Source organism: Pelobates fuscus, chromosome 2, assembly GCF_036172605.1.
Source record: "Pelobates fuscus isolate aPelFus1 chromosome 2, aPelFus1.pri, whole genome shotgun sequence".
Classification (NCBI taxonomy): domain Eukaryota; kingdom Metazoa; phylum Chordata; class Amphibia; order Anura; family Pelobatidae; genus Pelobates; species Pelobates fuscus.
Genome location: NC_086318.1, coordinates 257,070,320 through 257,086,468, shown reverse-complemented (window position 1 = coordinate 257,086,468; position 16,149 = coordinate 257,070,320). Strand labels below are relative to the sequence as shown.

General features: G+C 40.1%; 1 long non-coding RNA gene across 1 annotated transcript in view; it reads left to right on the top strand.

Moving 5' to 3' along the window:
• The window catches only part of LOC134587165 (uncharacterized), a 56,939-nt gene extending 45,329 nt beyond the window's left edge, over window positions 1–11,610 (top strand). The window contains exons 2-3 of the long non-coding RNA XR_010086617.1: window positions 2,246–2,272; window positions 11,582–11,610. This is a non-coding gene — a long non-coding RNA (uncharacterized LOC134587165). The remainder of the gene's footprint in view (window positions 1–2,245; window positions 2,273–11,581) is intronic.
• The last annotated feature ends 4,539 nt before the right edge of the window (window positions 11,611–16,149 follow it).

Here is a 16,149-nt window from a genome sequence, read left to right as displayed (position 1 = left end):
TATCGACCCCTCTCCAATGCGGTTTATATTTAGCAATGCCCAAGAATTTTAATAGGCTAGGGTCTTTGTTGTGCTGTAGAAAGTGTGCAGATACAGAATGATTTTTGTAACCTTTTTCAATATTCCGACAGTGTTCACTAATTCTTACCTTCAAGGGCCTTATTGTTCTGCCGACATATTGTAGTCCACATGGGCACTCTATAGATTACGTTATTACTATTACATGTTAAAATTTCATTAATATTAAAAAGTTTTTTGTTTCTGTTAGACTTAAACTCTGATGTACATTTTTCCATTTTGTGTGTTTTTCTACATGATATACAAGTATTGCATCTAAAAAAAAACCCTTGTTGATAGTTAAAAAAATATTTTTTTGTATGTTTTGATTCCTGGTGAAGTTTTTGGTAAGTTGTAGTTTTCGATTAGGTGCACCTCTATATATTATGGTGGGTTTATCTGGTAGGGCATTGCTTAAGATTGGATCCTCTTTGAGTAAATGCCAATTGTTGTTGATAAATTTTTTGATATGTTTGTTTTTGTTATTATAGTCAAATATCAGGGGGAGAGTAAATCTGTTAGTCTGGGGATCCTTAGGTGGTTTCTGGAGTAATAGTGATTCTCTCTTTGTCTCATCTATTGATATTATGGTTTTGTCTATTGTTTTGGGGTTGTAGCCTTTTTGTATGAACTTTTGTTTCATGTTTGTTGCTTGAGTATGGAATACTGATGCTTCTGAGCAGTTTCTTTTCAGTCTAAGGAATTGGCTTTTGGGTATTCCATTAAGCCATATGGGGTTATGGCAACTGTCATAGCTGATAACAGTGTTAGTATGTACTTCCTTAAAATGTGTTTTTGTGCAAAGTGTGTTCTCTTTAATATAAAGTTCTAAATCTAAAAAGGTAACTGTTTATACCCCACCCTCCACTCCCATTGTTCATATTTCCTCTATGTAAGCCCACTTTTTACCGGCCTACAGCATACGTCGGTTTCGGCACAACTCAAACAATTATTCCTAAAGCTACATTGCTACAACCATCTTATTCTATATCATATGAGAATGCCCCGAACACAAATGTGTGTATATATATATATATATATATATATATATATATATATATATATATATATATATATATATATATATATAATATATAGAGACCGTCCCTGCACTCAAGCTGTAATATTTCACAAAAGTTGCCGGGTGCCAAGTGTATCCAGAAAATAGCAAAAAGTATCTTCAATGCTTTATTTGGTCATTTAAAATAAGGATCGGCGTTTCAGTCCATCTTGTGGACTTTCCTGTCCATCTTGTGGACTTTCCTCAGGATCAAGACGAGATACATTTTGATACATTTTAAAAATATATATTTTGAAACAGCAATTTCCTATTTGTGCTTATAGACCTATGACTTGCAAAAAAGCCTGTAAACACTGAGTGTTTTTAAACTCAGGACAAAATTTCAAATTTATTTAGCAGTTTTTTTCATTAGCTTTCGTAGGTAAGTAAAATATTTTTCAAGCAAAAGTCAAAAAACATTATTTTTTTTTTTACATTTTCACCATATTCTATAATTTTTTTTTTAAAGTAAATTATATGACAGGATACAAATAATGGTATGTTAAGAAAAACCTTTTTGTCCTGAAAAAAACAATATATAATTTGTATGGGAACAGTAAATGAGAGAGAGGAAAATTACAGCTAAACACCACAAAAGGAGCCCTGGTCCTTAGCGTACAACATGGCTAAAACAGTCCGGTCCTGAAGGGGTTGATAAAGTTATTTTCTTTCATATTATTATTATTTAGGGACTTGTTTCAGTCTAATACTTTAATTTGATGTGGTGTTGGAAGTTTGTGGGTTATTCCTAGGTTACAAGTCCTTCATTACACAACTTGAGGTCCCCCTAGTGTGACTTCTTGTGTGTCTTAGCTAACTAAAACATACAGGATTATTCACTAAAGTGAGAATTTGAGGTAAGTGAATTCCAAATTTAAGGCCAGAGTAGTCGAACAATTTTTGTTTTTTCAGTTTGGTTATTTTTGGTTACTTTGAATTTTCACATTAGTGAATAACCTTGTAAATCTATCAGGAATTGGATGCTGCATTTCATATACCCCATGAAGTTGAAGTTTTGAGAGTAGAAAGTTCCACAACCAAACTGTTGAGAAATAAAATTAGAGATATTCACGAAAGCTTATCATTTTCTTTACTCATGCAATGCTTTTTCTTTTAATTTCTTAATAGGTGTTTTTACTACAAGTCCAACAATTAGTAAGTATGCATTAACAGTGTGAAAAAGTTGTCACTGAAGCAAAAATAAAGTAAATGGAAAAGATGCCAAACTTTAATTATGCCAGTTGCTTAAAGGGACACTATATTCACCAGACCATTTCAGCTCATTGCAGTGGTTCGGTGCAGTGTTACTGTCCCTCTTAGTCCTGCACTGGAAATCATTGCAGCTTTAGAGAAACTTCAATAATTACCTTGAAGGACTAAGACTGTCTGGACAGCCACTGGAGGCACTTCCAGGATGCTAACGGACTCCAGGTTGTCTACATGGCGGTGAATGTCCTTACACTCTGCGCATGAGCGCAATTCCTGTAGGATGATGTCACAGCAGGAGGAGCGCCGATCCAGTGAAGAGGGACATCACCACAGGAATTGGATAGTAAATAAAGTTTTGTTTTCTAAACCATTACATGCCGGCATGAAGGGAAGGGGTACCATAAATCACTATACCGTTAGGAATACACATTTGTATTCCTAACACTATAGAATCCCTTTAACAATGTTATTGCTATTGTAACAATGTTAGTTATGATTAAAAATATTTGTATTAATGGTAAAGTACCATTAGACTATTTAAAGAAGATCATTGTTTTGTATACATTAGTAAGTGAAAGCAAAATTCCAAATCACTGGTGCTCTCCATATAAGCATATAAAATATTTTTTTTTTTTGTGCTGTAAAATGAAATGAAGAAGTATAACAAAATTATAACATGGCTTGATATTTTTATTTAAACAATACATCTGAAAGTCCAAAGGATTTTTTTTTTCTTCAGTCATTCACATTTTGAAAACTAACACAGGTATGCATTGTTAGTTAATACATAGTAGCAAAAAAAAATTTCATTATTTTATCATAATTTTTTTTAACTTCTATTTATTGAAAAAAAGTTGTTTTTTTGCATTCAACTATACATCTGTTCTAAAAGAAGGCTTAGGTAACATGTTTTTTTTTTGTTTTTTTTTAATTGTCCAATTTGAAAATGTTCCATTTACATATACTGTTTGCACTCTATCTTTAAGCTACTGTTTTATCCGAGCAAAATCCAAGTAGATGGCATCCACTGGAACACCCCAATCACAGAAAGCAATTATGTTAGTTTAGCATGACCTGTCATTTGTGAAACCATGTTGATTCCTGCTAATGCTATTGTTGTTTAAAATGAGTTCTTGAATATTATCCCTGAACAGCTCTTCAAATAATTTCCCAACCACAGCTGTTAAGCTTGCAGATTTGTAGTTTCCGGGTTAAGATTTTGAACTCTTTTTAAATATAACTTCCAAAGAAAACCTTTTGCAAGCTGTATTGACATGCTTATTTTGTAACAAGACTATTGACTCATCTGATTTAAATGTCTTGAATGCCCTTTTCTTATCGTTTATTGCTGAACTGACCATTTTATTAAACCCCGTTGGTTTTAATTTGCTTCATTTTTTTTTGTAAATCTTTATTCATAGAAGGCCAGTACAGTAAGACATGTTCTCTTGAGCAATCACCAACATAGTACAGGGTATTTTTTATGATATTAATTCACAAATAGCCATACAGGTGTAATATTAGCACTGCAACATATATAGCTTGGTTGGGGCTTCTAAGTGCTGCTTCAAAGTGTGTGCTTTGAAATATTCCAGAGAGTACTGCTTCAATGTATGTACTTGGAGATATTCTGGAGATAAACTGGAGGTAATCTGAGGTATACAGGAGGACCAAAAAATTCAAGATTTGTTTGATTTAAATTACTCACCTCATTAAAATGGCAGACTTAATTCAGTGTAATCGTTATTAGGCATTTGTTTCACGTTCCACTTTTTGGAGATTTGGATGCTGTCTAATCTGTAGACAGTTCTCTATATTGCAGCAGGATATTGCATTTTTGAAGAGATTTGTAAATTACAAGAGATTTGTAAATTATCTGTTAAACTGAAGCTGGGACTGTTGCAAAGCCACTGCCAAAGAGGCAGCCTAGGAATGAGTATTGCAGTTTGTTCATGTTTCTCTCTGGTTACCGATTCTTTGGCTTGTTATTCCGATTTTCCTGTTTTCTCCCTTCCTTTGACCTCGGCTTGTTTCTCGTTCTCCTGTTTTCTGGCTCCCTTTACTTGACTTGTTTCCTGACTATTCTTAGTGTGCTTAACCCGGCCATTCTAAGGACCGGTATTGCACCCTTTACTTTCTGTGACGTTTTAGCGTGTTAGGTTCCCGAATCATGACATTACAACAGGGCCATATTGGAACCTGCTGACATTCCACAGCTGTTAGTGAATCAGGAGGCTAGAATGGATGGTTTAGACCACCGTATGGATCAGTCTGCTCAAGCTTTACAAACCATACTGGTTCGTACTGCCCACTTGCAACCTGCCGTTCAGGAAGCTGCTGCTGCTGTGCCAGAACCCATTTCTGATCCGGTACCCGTTCCTGCTCACGTGGTTCATATGACGCCACCACAGCGCTATAGCGGTGATCCAGCATTGTGTCGTGGTTTCCTCAACCAAATTGATATCCATTTGGTGATGAATCCTCGTTCCTATCCCACTGACAGAACCAAAATTTATTTTTTAATAAACCACTTGTCCGGGAAAGCTTTAGCATGGGCTAATACCATGTGGGAGAATACGTCCCCCATGTCCTTTGCAGACTTTTTGACAGCGTTCAAACGCACATTTGATCAACCAGGTAGGGTTGCTTCTGCTGGCAAAGCTCTGCTTAGGGTCCGACAAGGTAATACATCAGTAGTGGATTATACTATTGAATTCCGCACTCTAGCAGCTGAAGTGGTTTGGAATAATGACGTCCTCGTAACAGCCTTTCAGGAGGGTTTGGCCGCTTACATTCTGGATGAAATAGCATCCAGGGAATTGCCTGTTCTCCTGGATGATGTAATAGATTATATCATTCTTATTGACTGTCAGGGTACCTGTAGTCTCTACCTCTGATAAGGGCTGTCAGAAGGGCTGTTTCCTCCGTTCCTCGCGGTTCCCTCGGTCGTTTACACGCCGGCCGCGAGGGATCCACGTCCTTTTATGACGCGACGCTCAGTAGCCGACGTCATGACGCCAATCCTGCTCGACCTGTCAGTCAAGCCCTGAACACTAATCAGGACTCGTCGGGGGTGTGATTACCTCCTAGAACCGGGGTATTTAATAGAGCTTCCCGCATTTGCTCATTGCCCTGTCGTGGTTCTAGCCTGTCTAGTCACTCAGTGCGCTTGTATTTCTATTGTCTCTTTGGTTCTGACCCGGCTTGTTTGTATTACCCTGCTTATCTCTGTTATCCTTTGACCCGGCTTGTCTCTCGCTTACCTGTCTTCTCGTTCCCTCGACCTCGGCTTGTATCTGACCATTCTCTACTTAGTCCTTACGTTAGTCCGGCCATTCTAAGGTCCGGTATACGTACCTACTACTCTTTGTACTCTGCGTGTTGGATCCCTGTCCCGATCCTGACATTACGACAGGGCCAATGGATCCTGCAGGTACAAATAGTCAGCTTGGTTCTTCCGATCCTAGGTTTGACGCCATGGAACACAGAATGGACCAGATGGCCCTAGCGCTACAGGCGTTATTATCTCGTCCTAATAATCCACCAGAAGAGATACGTAATAATTCTATCTCTCCTGTAAGTTCAGGTCTAGAGGTAGCCACTGTAGGTGCCTCTTCCCGTATTACCCCACCTGTACGTTATGGTGGTTCTCCTGAGAAGTGTCGAGGTTTTTTAAACCAAATCAGTATCCACTTCGAATTACAACCCCGCTCCTATCCTACAGATAGGGCGAAGGTTGGATTTATTATCACCTTACTCGTTGAGAAAGCTCTGAGATGGGCCAATCCGTTGTGGGAAAACGATAATCCGTTAGTATATAATTATAATGCCTTTGTAGCTGCTTTTAGAAGAACTTTTGACCCTCCTGGTAGAAAGGTCAATGCAACTAGATTACTGTTGCACCTTAGACAAGATAACCGAACACTTGTGGATTATGCACTAGAGTTCAGGTCCTTGGCGGCAGAAGTTACGTGGAATGAACAGGCTTATATAGACGTATTTTTAAACGGATTATCAGATGTAATACTTGATGAGGTTGCTACTAGAGAGCTTCCTGAGAATTTGGAGGATTTAATTTCTTTTATCTCTCGCATTGATGAACGCTTAAGAGAGAGGCAGAACACTCGAGATAGAACCTGTAGACCTTCCTTTAAACTAGCTCCCTCATTTCAAAATCCTGAAACCAAACCTCACCTTTTCCAGAACCTATGCAGATAGGCAATACTCGTCTCTCAGAAGAGGAGAGACAGTACAGGAGAAGGGAGGGGTTGTGTATGTACTGTGGAGTCAGAGGTCACTTACGCCTAAATTGTCCCAATCGCTCGGGAAACGCTCGCACCTAAGTTTCTCTAGAGGACAGGCCTTGGGTGTTTCTATTTTGTCCTCTACTCATAATTATAAAGATCACAGGCTTCTGCTACCCGTTTCTTTAACTTGGGAGAAGGGAGTAATAAAAACTGTGGCATTGATAGATTCCGGAGCTGCTGAAAGCTTTATCGACCAAGTTTTTGTTACCAAACACACTATCCCATCTCAGTTAAGGGAGACGCCCTTGGCCGTTGAGGCCATAGATGGTAGACCTTTAGTTGAGCCTGTTATTTTTCGTGAAACCATACCCGTTAACTTAACTGTTGGTATCTTACACGAGGAAGACATATCTCTATTACTCATTTCATCTCCTTCTGTTCCCATAGTCCTGGGGTATTCTTGGTTCTATATCTATACACGGTCTCAAATCGCCCTCCTTTTTCGCCACAAAAAAGAAACCAGCACCAGCCGGAGAGGAGGACCTTCTAATAAAACCTTTACTTAAGGCCTCCCGTATGTACTCCTCCATGACCTGGTTCTCTTTCTCAGAAAGAGGGTAGACCTTACCCCTAAGAGGCATAGTACCCGGTAATAGGTTAATGGCACAGTCATACTCACGGTGTGGAGGTAACTTATCTGCCTCCCTTTTTTCGAAAACCAATGCAAGGTCTGCATATACAGAAGGGACAGAAACAGAAAGTGGTTTAGCTGTGGGCACGTTGAGTAAACAAACGGGACGTACCTGGGCCATACAGTCTCGTTGACAAGATTCCCCCCAGGAGAGTATATCTAAGCAACCCCAATCAAGTACTGGGTTGTGTTTCACTAACCAGGGAAAACCCAGAACGATGGTAGCAGTAGGGGAGTCAATTATTTGGAAGGTTAATCGTTCCTTGTGTAAAGCACCCACAGACATAACTATATCTTGGGTTTCATGGGTCACCAGAGGTTTCTCAAGTGGTCTACCATCTATGGCCTCAACGGCCAAGGGTGTGGCCTTTCGGATCAAAGTCAGGGCTGCGGTTTTGGCAAAGTTCTCATCCATAAGGTTGTCTGCCGCACCTGAATCGATCAAGGCTTTAGTTGTTATAGTGGTTTTATTGACCAAAAGATAAACGGTAATAAACGGTCTGGAGATGGACACATGAGGGGACAAGGTCATAACACCCGAGGCCGACCCCTCTCTGGGCCTTAGGTGCTGTAGTTTCCCTGTAACTTAGGGCAGGTATTACAGTGGTGCCCCCTCTTACCACAATAAATACATAACCCCTCCCTTCTACGATACATTCTTTCAGCCTCAGTTAACCCTGTAGCACCCAATTGCATGGGTTCGGGGGATGGTTGCCTAGGAGCGGGTAATGCTAGTAATGCAGTACTGGGTAGAGCAGGTAACACCCGTGTATCCAGCCGTCTTTGAGTACGCCTCTCTCTAATACGGTTATCAATAAGGATTACATAGTCTATAACATCATCCAGAAGAACAGGCAGTTCCCTGGATGCTATTTCATCCAGTATGTAAGCGGCCAAACCCTCCTGAAAGGCTGTTACGAGGGCGTCATAATTCCAAACCACTTCAGCTGCTAGAGTGCGGAATTCGATAGTATAATCCGCTACAGATCTGTTACCCTGTCGAACCCTAAGCAGAGCTTTGCCAGCAGAGTCAACCCTACCGGGTTGATCAAACGTGCGTTTGAATGCTGACAAAAAATCTGCAAAGGACATAGGAGACATATTTTCCCACATGGGGTTTGCCCATGCTAAAGCTCTCCCAGACAGGTGGTTTATCAAAAAGGCAATTTTGGACCTGTAGGTGGGATAGGAACGTGGATTCATCACCAAATGGATGTCAATTTGATTGAGGAAACCACGACACAAAGCTGGGTCACCACTATAGCGCTGTGGCGGTGTCATATGGACTACATGAGCAGGAACGGGTACTGGAGTGGCAATGGGTTCGGGCACAGCAGCAACCGCCACCTGGACGGCAGGCTGCAAGTGTGCAGTACGAGCCAGTATGGTCTGTAAAGCTTGAGCAAACTGATCCATACGGTGGTCCAAGCCATCCATTCTAGCCTCCTGATTAACTAGGAGCTGGGGTATGTCAGCAGGTTCCATTATGGCCCTGTTGTAATGTCACGATACTGGGGAACCCAACACGCTAACACACACACAGACACACAGACAGAAAGTGTGCAGTACCGGTCCTTAGAGTGGCCGGGCTAAGCACACACAGAATAGTCAGGAGACAAGCCGAGTAAGGGGAGCCAGAAAACAGAATAACGAGAAACAAGCCGAGGTCAAAGGGTAGGAGAAAGTCACAAAGTCAGTATAACAAGCCAGAGAGTACGTAACCAGAAAGCCCACGTTCAGAATCAATACTATAAAGCAAAGACCACAACAGGGCACAGATAGACAGGAAAGGTAAGTATTTAAATCCTAGCCTGAATCCTGATTGGCTAACCACCAATCAGTATTAACAAACACACGTGGGGGATATCTATACCCCCCACTGTGTTTGTTGCACTGTAGCTTTAACGCCGGGTCACGTGAGTGACCCCGGCGCTTAGATAATAGTGCCGGCTCCCAGCGTGCAGCGTTAGACATGTTGCCGCTGGGAGGAGGAGAGGAGGACGCGAGCGGCGTGTCAAGAGGAGAGGACGCCGCTCGCTTATCGGTAAGGGGAGAGGGGACCGCGGGCGGTGACGGACCGAGGGTGAGTGCTGCGAGAGGATTGCAGCCTCCCCTCACCACTGCCCGCGGAGCCCTGACAGTGACACCAGACACACATCCTTCCCGTCTAGGATTTCTTTCCTAATGAAGTCTGGGATAGAGTGAGCTGGTGACACAAAAGGTGACATAACTGTGGCTGGTGCTGGAGGGGGATGTATGAGAGAGTGTGGTGTTGTAGCAGAGACTGCCGGGGTGGGGGCTGAGAGGCGATGGCACACTCCACCTTAGGTAACCTCTTGTTCAGGGTCTGCAGGTTGGCCAGGATTGCTGCAAGGGTGTCCTGAGTGGCCCTGCAAGTGCCTGGCCTTGACTCGGGTGCCTGATAGGTCAAAAGTCTATAGAGTTCCGCCTTTCTAGCCGTAGCTGGAAAGGGGATGCCCCTGAGCCTAAGTTCGGCCGTAATTTTAGGAATAGTCCATGCTCTCAAGAACGTAGGGGTAGAGGGGTTGAGAGACTTGGGACTGACAGGAGTGAACTAAATCTCTTCGGCACACAAAACATCTATGGGGGCTGGTTCTTGAGGCATTGTAGAAATGAATTTGTGAATTATATTAAGTAGGGGTGAAGGAGAGAACAGAGGGGGGTATGCGGGGTTCCTTAGGTGAACTGGACTATAAGGCTAGTGCCGAAGCAAAAAACTTAACTGTGAACTAGTGACAGATGAGGCCCTGCTAGTGCCGGATGTTGATGTGTTTGAGCGTAACATAGGGGCGTATGCTTATTAGTAAGGGGTGGCTATACGAGCGCAACGTGAGAGCCTGAGGTGAGGGATCTGAATGATTAGTCTGAGACTGGGACGAGTTTATGCTGATTGAGGTTTTAGGGGTAGCAAGTGCTAGTAACTAGCAAGAACGCAAATACCTGGTAATGTAGCGGGGTACCAGGTTAGGTAGGTTGAGTGGTTCTTGCCTAATGGCAGTATGAATGTAGGCCTAAGTAAAAATGTAGAGAATTTAAACATAATAGAGTACAGGTACTTGCATGAGCGTAAGACTTTTTTTCGGAGAAAACCGGAGGAGGCCTAGAATAATGTTGGAGCTATGGATTAAAGCCATCGTACAATTATAAAAACAGAAGTGGTTATAACAGAATATATTAATTAGCAAATTCCCCCAGAGGCTGTGTTAACTGGACATAAATGATACGAGATTAGAGGGGCAGTACGTTTGTGACAAGTTTAGAGTGAAGGCTGCCTGAGGCCTTGACATGATTGAAACTGAAGTGAGTAAATACTATACCTGGATTGTAAATACAAGAACTTGAATTTGACAATTTTATGCAGTAATACAAGACAAACGGGCAATCTGTGGAGACCAAATAAATGTAACAGAGGCTAAGATTAATGTCTGCGTAAGCTAAAGAGAAATAGAGAATAATATGAAATGTAGGGTTTTGAAAATTCTTCCAGAGGACCGTGCTACATATTAATATATATGTTCTGTGATGGTGTACGGGGTTGGCCTAGAGTTGAAAAACTCTGCCAAAGTAGTTGGGTGTCAGAAGAAATTATTAAGCATTTAACACAACTTAAAACACAGAGGGTTAATTAAAAAAAGGTCTTGAAATAAATAACCGAGTTCTGAGATAAAGTGTCATACATCTGAGGATCTTATATTTTAAACATAATGAAACCAAGAACCACAGACGTAGTAGTAAATGGTTGCAGTAATAAACAGATTGTTTAACTAATTTCGACAGATTTAATACAAACAGTTAAGTAACCGAACGGGTAAGTATATATATATATATATATATATATGTTCGTTTAGTTAGTACAAACGAAAGCTGATAATTGCACGAACAGGGGTCGGCAGTTTAGACCGCACAGGGGACCCACTGAAGCTTAAGTATAGTCTGCATTCGACTAATTCCACACGAACAGAAGTAGTGCATGAACGGGTAAGTATGCGAGGGATGAACAGAAAATTGCACGAACGGGTAAGTATACATATACATAGTTTGTTCGTATGAATGAACAGTATACCAGAATTTAATTAAATTTACACCAGAGTTTACATGAACAAAGGGACAGTTTAGACCACACGAAGGACCCACAAAACGTACGTTTAGCCAGCGTTCGACTAATTTATAATAGAACATTCTGAGAAACATAAAATGTGATTGCTTGACATTCACAGATAGAAGCAAGCCCACATACAATATTGGTTTTCTTTAAGCCCTTTCATTGTCTAAAATAATATTTCTGCTTTCTTAAAGGCTCTTTCCCAAGTACTACAGCAGAATACAGTGGCTCGGGCTCTGGCTCAGGTAATATATATATATTTCTTATACACAGCAGTCAAACTTATATGAAAATCTAACACATACCATTTCTCAAAAAATTGTGTAATTTAAGATCAACAAGTTAACATTTTGCATAGAAAGTTAGGAGTATGAACTAAATATATAATTTAAATTAGTCATGTTTACATTTCAAAATGCCAAAGTATGCTACAATTAACCCCTTCAAAACTGTATTTTCATGTTATATACAGAGATGATATAACTAAATGTTTTCATAACAAATTACTTAGCTTGACCTTTTTGCCATTGCTCTTTGTCCTTGCAGAGAATATAATTTTGCTTTCATTTCTCCATTGTGCCTCTCTGCATCCCTGTGAGGGTCTGTAAATTGAAAACCTCCTCTTCTTTTTACCATACTCCATAGCAATGAAAAAAAAGGCAGTAACAATAGCAAAATGTCTAATTATGATAAAACAAACAAACATATTATACTAGGACCGTGATCTATACATTTCACATACCTCATGAAGGTGATGTTTTGTAGAGAAAAATATATCATATCCAAAATCTTCAGAAACAAAATCAAAGCTATTTATAAAAGGTGAAACAGTCTTCTTACACTTAGGGGTAGAAAGAGACCAAAAGATAGTGCAGATATAAATTAAAATATAAAAAATGTATTACAATTGCAATTACAAGATAACAGGATAAAAAGGCATATCTCCACTTCAAAGTGGAACAGGTATAATGCAGTAATGTAAGTCCCCAGCGTCTGTATCCTTCCTCTATTAACAATCACGCACGCGACGCGAATACAGTTCAGGTGGAATCCATCTCTTCATTTTAAGCGGGATATTTAAAGAGAGACTGTTAATAGAGGAAGAACATCCCTGAGGAAGTCCATAGGATGAAACGTGTAGGATACAGATGCTGGGGACTTACATTGTTTTACAACTCAGCTAGTGTTGCCTAAATTTTGCCATTCTGTTTTAATTCTTCACAGTTTGAGGTTTAGTGAATAACCCCCTACAATGCTAAAAATATAATTAGTAAGAAGTCTATAATAGTAGAGATGATTACACTCATGGAACATTCTGAGAAAAAGAATACCTCAAATGTCCAATGCAATTTCTTTTTTACCTCTTCCAAATTATGAAAACTTAAATGTAGTTATTTGTTTAACATTCACATATAGCAGCAAAATCATATACATTATTGCTTTTCTTTTAACCCTTTCTAAAATGTTTTCTTAAAGTCACCTTCCCAAATACTCCAGAAGAAGAAAGTGGCTCTGGCTCTGGCTCTGGCTCGGGCTCGGGCTCTGGCTCGGGTTCTGGCTCGGGCTCTGGCTCAGGCTCTGGCTCAGGTTCTGGCTCAGGCTCTGGCTCGGATTCTGGCTCGGGTTCTGGCTCAGGCTCTGGCTCAGGTAATATACTTCTGCTATCATGTTTAACCTCTTATACTGCAATCATGTTTAACCTCTTATACTTTACAAAATGAACCCTGCAAATGTAATGGAAAATGTAACACACATACTATTTCTCAAGAAATTGCTGTCATTTAACATCACCTAGATAATATTTCATATAATTTTGGGATTATAAACAAAAATACAATTTAATTTATTTATGTTTGCATGCCAAAATGCCAAAGTATGATACTGTTAATCCCTTCCTTCAAAACCATATTTTCATTTTACATACATACCACTAAATATTGTTCATGACAAACAACCTTGACTTTTTTGACATTCTTCTTTTTGTCAATACAGAGAAAATTATTTTGCTTTCATTTCTCCATTCTGTCAATCTGCATCCCTGTGAGGATCTGTAAAGTGAAGCCATCCTCTATTTTACCATACTTGCAATGGAAAAAAGGAGTAGCAATGACCATGTGACGAGAGCAATCTCGCCACATTGCATTGGAGAAGCCTGGTTGCCCACCTGCTCCCTTTAGACTATGGTCCTGCATTTTAAACTTTTATTTTACCTGCAGAAATGTTTATTTGTGCCTTTCTGCAGACTGTTAAAGCCATGCTACCCGAGATAGCTATGCCATGGAGCCCAGCCATATACTGAAAGACTGTATGAAAGACTTTGGCTCCATGGCGATTGAACTGTATGTATGTGATCTGAGCGCCATTCGGTAATAATGTTCTCTCAGATCTAAGCTATCTGGGGATATGTGGAATGTATATGTTTTATGTACTAAATGTAACAGTATGTATTTTTATGTCTTTTTGTCCTTTGTCTGCCATGTGTGTAATGGAGTTTTGCCTCTGTCCTTGGAGATAATTGGATTCCTTCCCAATTATCTCCAGGCCAGAGAGGAGGGATTGTATGTTTGTGCTGAGTGTGTTTTACGGTTCTCCTGTAAATGATTGGTTGTACTGTGTCCCACCCTGTGGGATGTCCCCTTGCATGGGGACTTGCATAAAAGCCAGTGTGTGGCCATTACAGTTGAGTTCACTGCTTGACCCTCAACACAGAGCTTTGTCTCGTTCTTGGGGGGATTTACTCTATGCTGTTAGAGACTGATTGCCAGGAGTGTAAGCCGCTTGGGTGCTTTTCCTGTTCAGCTGCTAGCAGCTACTAGTGAGGTTCCAGAAAACAGTGTTTTAGTCATGTGATCTGATTCAATTGTAAAATGGAGGATGCTGTTTAAGGGTTGGATTCTTGTTCCAACTGCCTAATATCTGTTAATAGTTGAATAAAAAATATCACTTGGAACCAGAAGTTGGTAGAAAGAGATATGGCAGCAAATAGCAGTGCAAATAACATTTCTTCCTTGGATTCCTTGGAGTCAGGGAATAACTCTGAAAACTGGGAAAAATGGAGGGAGCTGAGAGAACTTGTGTTTGCAGGTCTAGATACAGACAAATGAACTGATCAACACAAGGCAGCAAAGTTTTTGATATCTGTGGGTCAAAAATTACTTGATGTGTATCACTGCTGAAGACAAGAGAAAAACAGATGTACTGTTTGTAAAGTTTGAGGCATATTGCTACCAAAGGAAAAACTCCACAGTGTGAACAAAACTGCATTGTGAGAGGAATCAGTGTGTAGTTGAACCTGTACCTAAATGGGTGACACAGCTGCCCTTGCTTGCAAAATACTTTGATTTATGCCTCTGAGGGATTAGCAATTTCTATATAAAAGAGGGTGCACAGCAGGTCATTCATGTGACAAGGAAAATAACTCTAACACTTGAGGTTAATATTAGGCAAAAATTAAACAAGAATGGAGAAGTTGGATGTAGTAAAACAGTTACAGAACCACCAAAATGGATCAGTTTCACGGCTGTGGTAAAGAAAAAAAAATCACTGGCGCAAATTGTATTTGCATTGATCCATGTGACATGAACGGAGTAATGATGAGAGAACACTACAAACTCCCCACCATAGAGGACATAGCTCACAAGCTATCAGGAGCAACAGTGTTTAGTGATCTACATGCACAGCCTGCTTACAGGCAATGGCTTCTTGATGAGGCCAACAGTCGTCTGACCACTTTCAACTCTCCCTCTGGACAATAGCAATTCACAAGGATAACTTTTGGTATAGAGTCTGCTCAATAAATATTTCAAAAGAAATTGCATGAACTGATTGTGGATCTACATGGTGTTAAAAAGATATTGATGATGTGCTGGTCTATGGAAAGGATCATATTGAACACAACAGAAACCTTATTGCCTTACTCAATCAGTGTTGTGAGAAAAAAATCTTAAATTCAATCAAAACAAAATGCAAATTGGAGTTGAAGAAGTCACATATTTTGGACATTTACTAACCAAAGAGAGCTAAAAGCCTGATCCAAAGAAAACAACGTGAAGGCACCAACTACCAGAATGGAACTGGAGAAGTTATTAGTCATTTTGATTATCTCTCCAAATTCTCTCAGGGCCTCGCTCAGCAGACAGCACCACTGTGTACATTACTACAGAAGGATGCTATTTGGTCTTGAAATGCTAATATGGAAAAAAATCATTTTGACAAAGTGAAAGAAACTGATCATTAAACATTCTGGAACAATACTGAAATATTTTGACGTGAACTGTAGTACTTTGCTCCAAGTGGATGCTACTCAGTTTAGGTTAGGTGCTGTGCTTACTCAACAAGGACATCCTGTCGCTAATGCTTCTCAAGCTTTGACCATGACGAAAGCCAATTATGCTCAAATTGGAAAAGAGATGTTGGCCATGGTTAATGAATGTGAGAAGTTTCACCAATACATGTATGGTCACTGACTACTATCCGTTGGAGTACATAATGCAAAATACACTATATTCTGTACCTCCACGCTTAAACAGTATAGTTATAATACTGCAGAAGTTTGATCTCACAGTGAAATATAAGCCAAGAAAGGAAACATGAGGGCAGGTACACTGTCTATGGTGTTTCCAAATGGGCACAGGATAGACCTGATCTGGAAGGGCAAGTAGATACAGTATACAACACAAGTAGAGGGGAGAGTCAGTGCTAGATAACAAGATAGGGGGGCAGCAACCCAAAAAAAGGGAATCTCTCAAGACCCTTAAAAAAA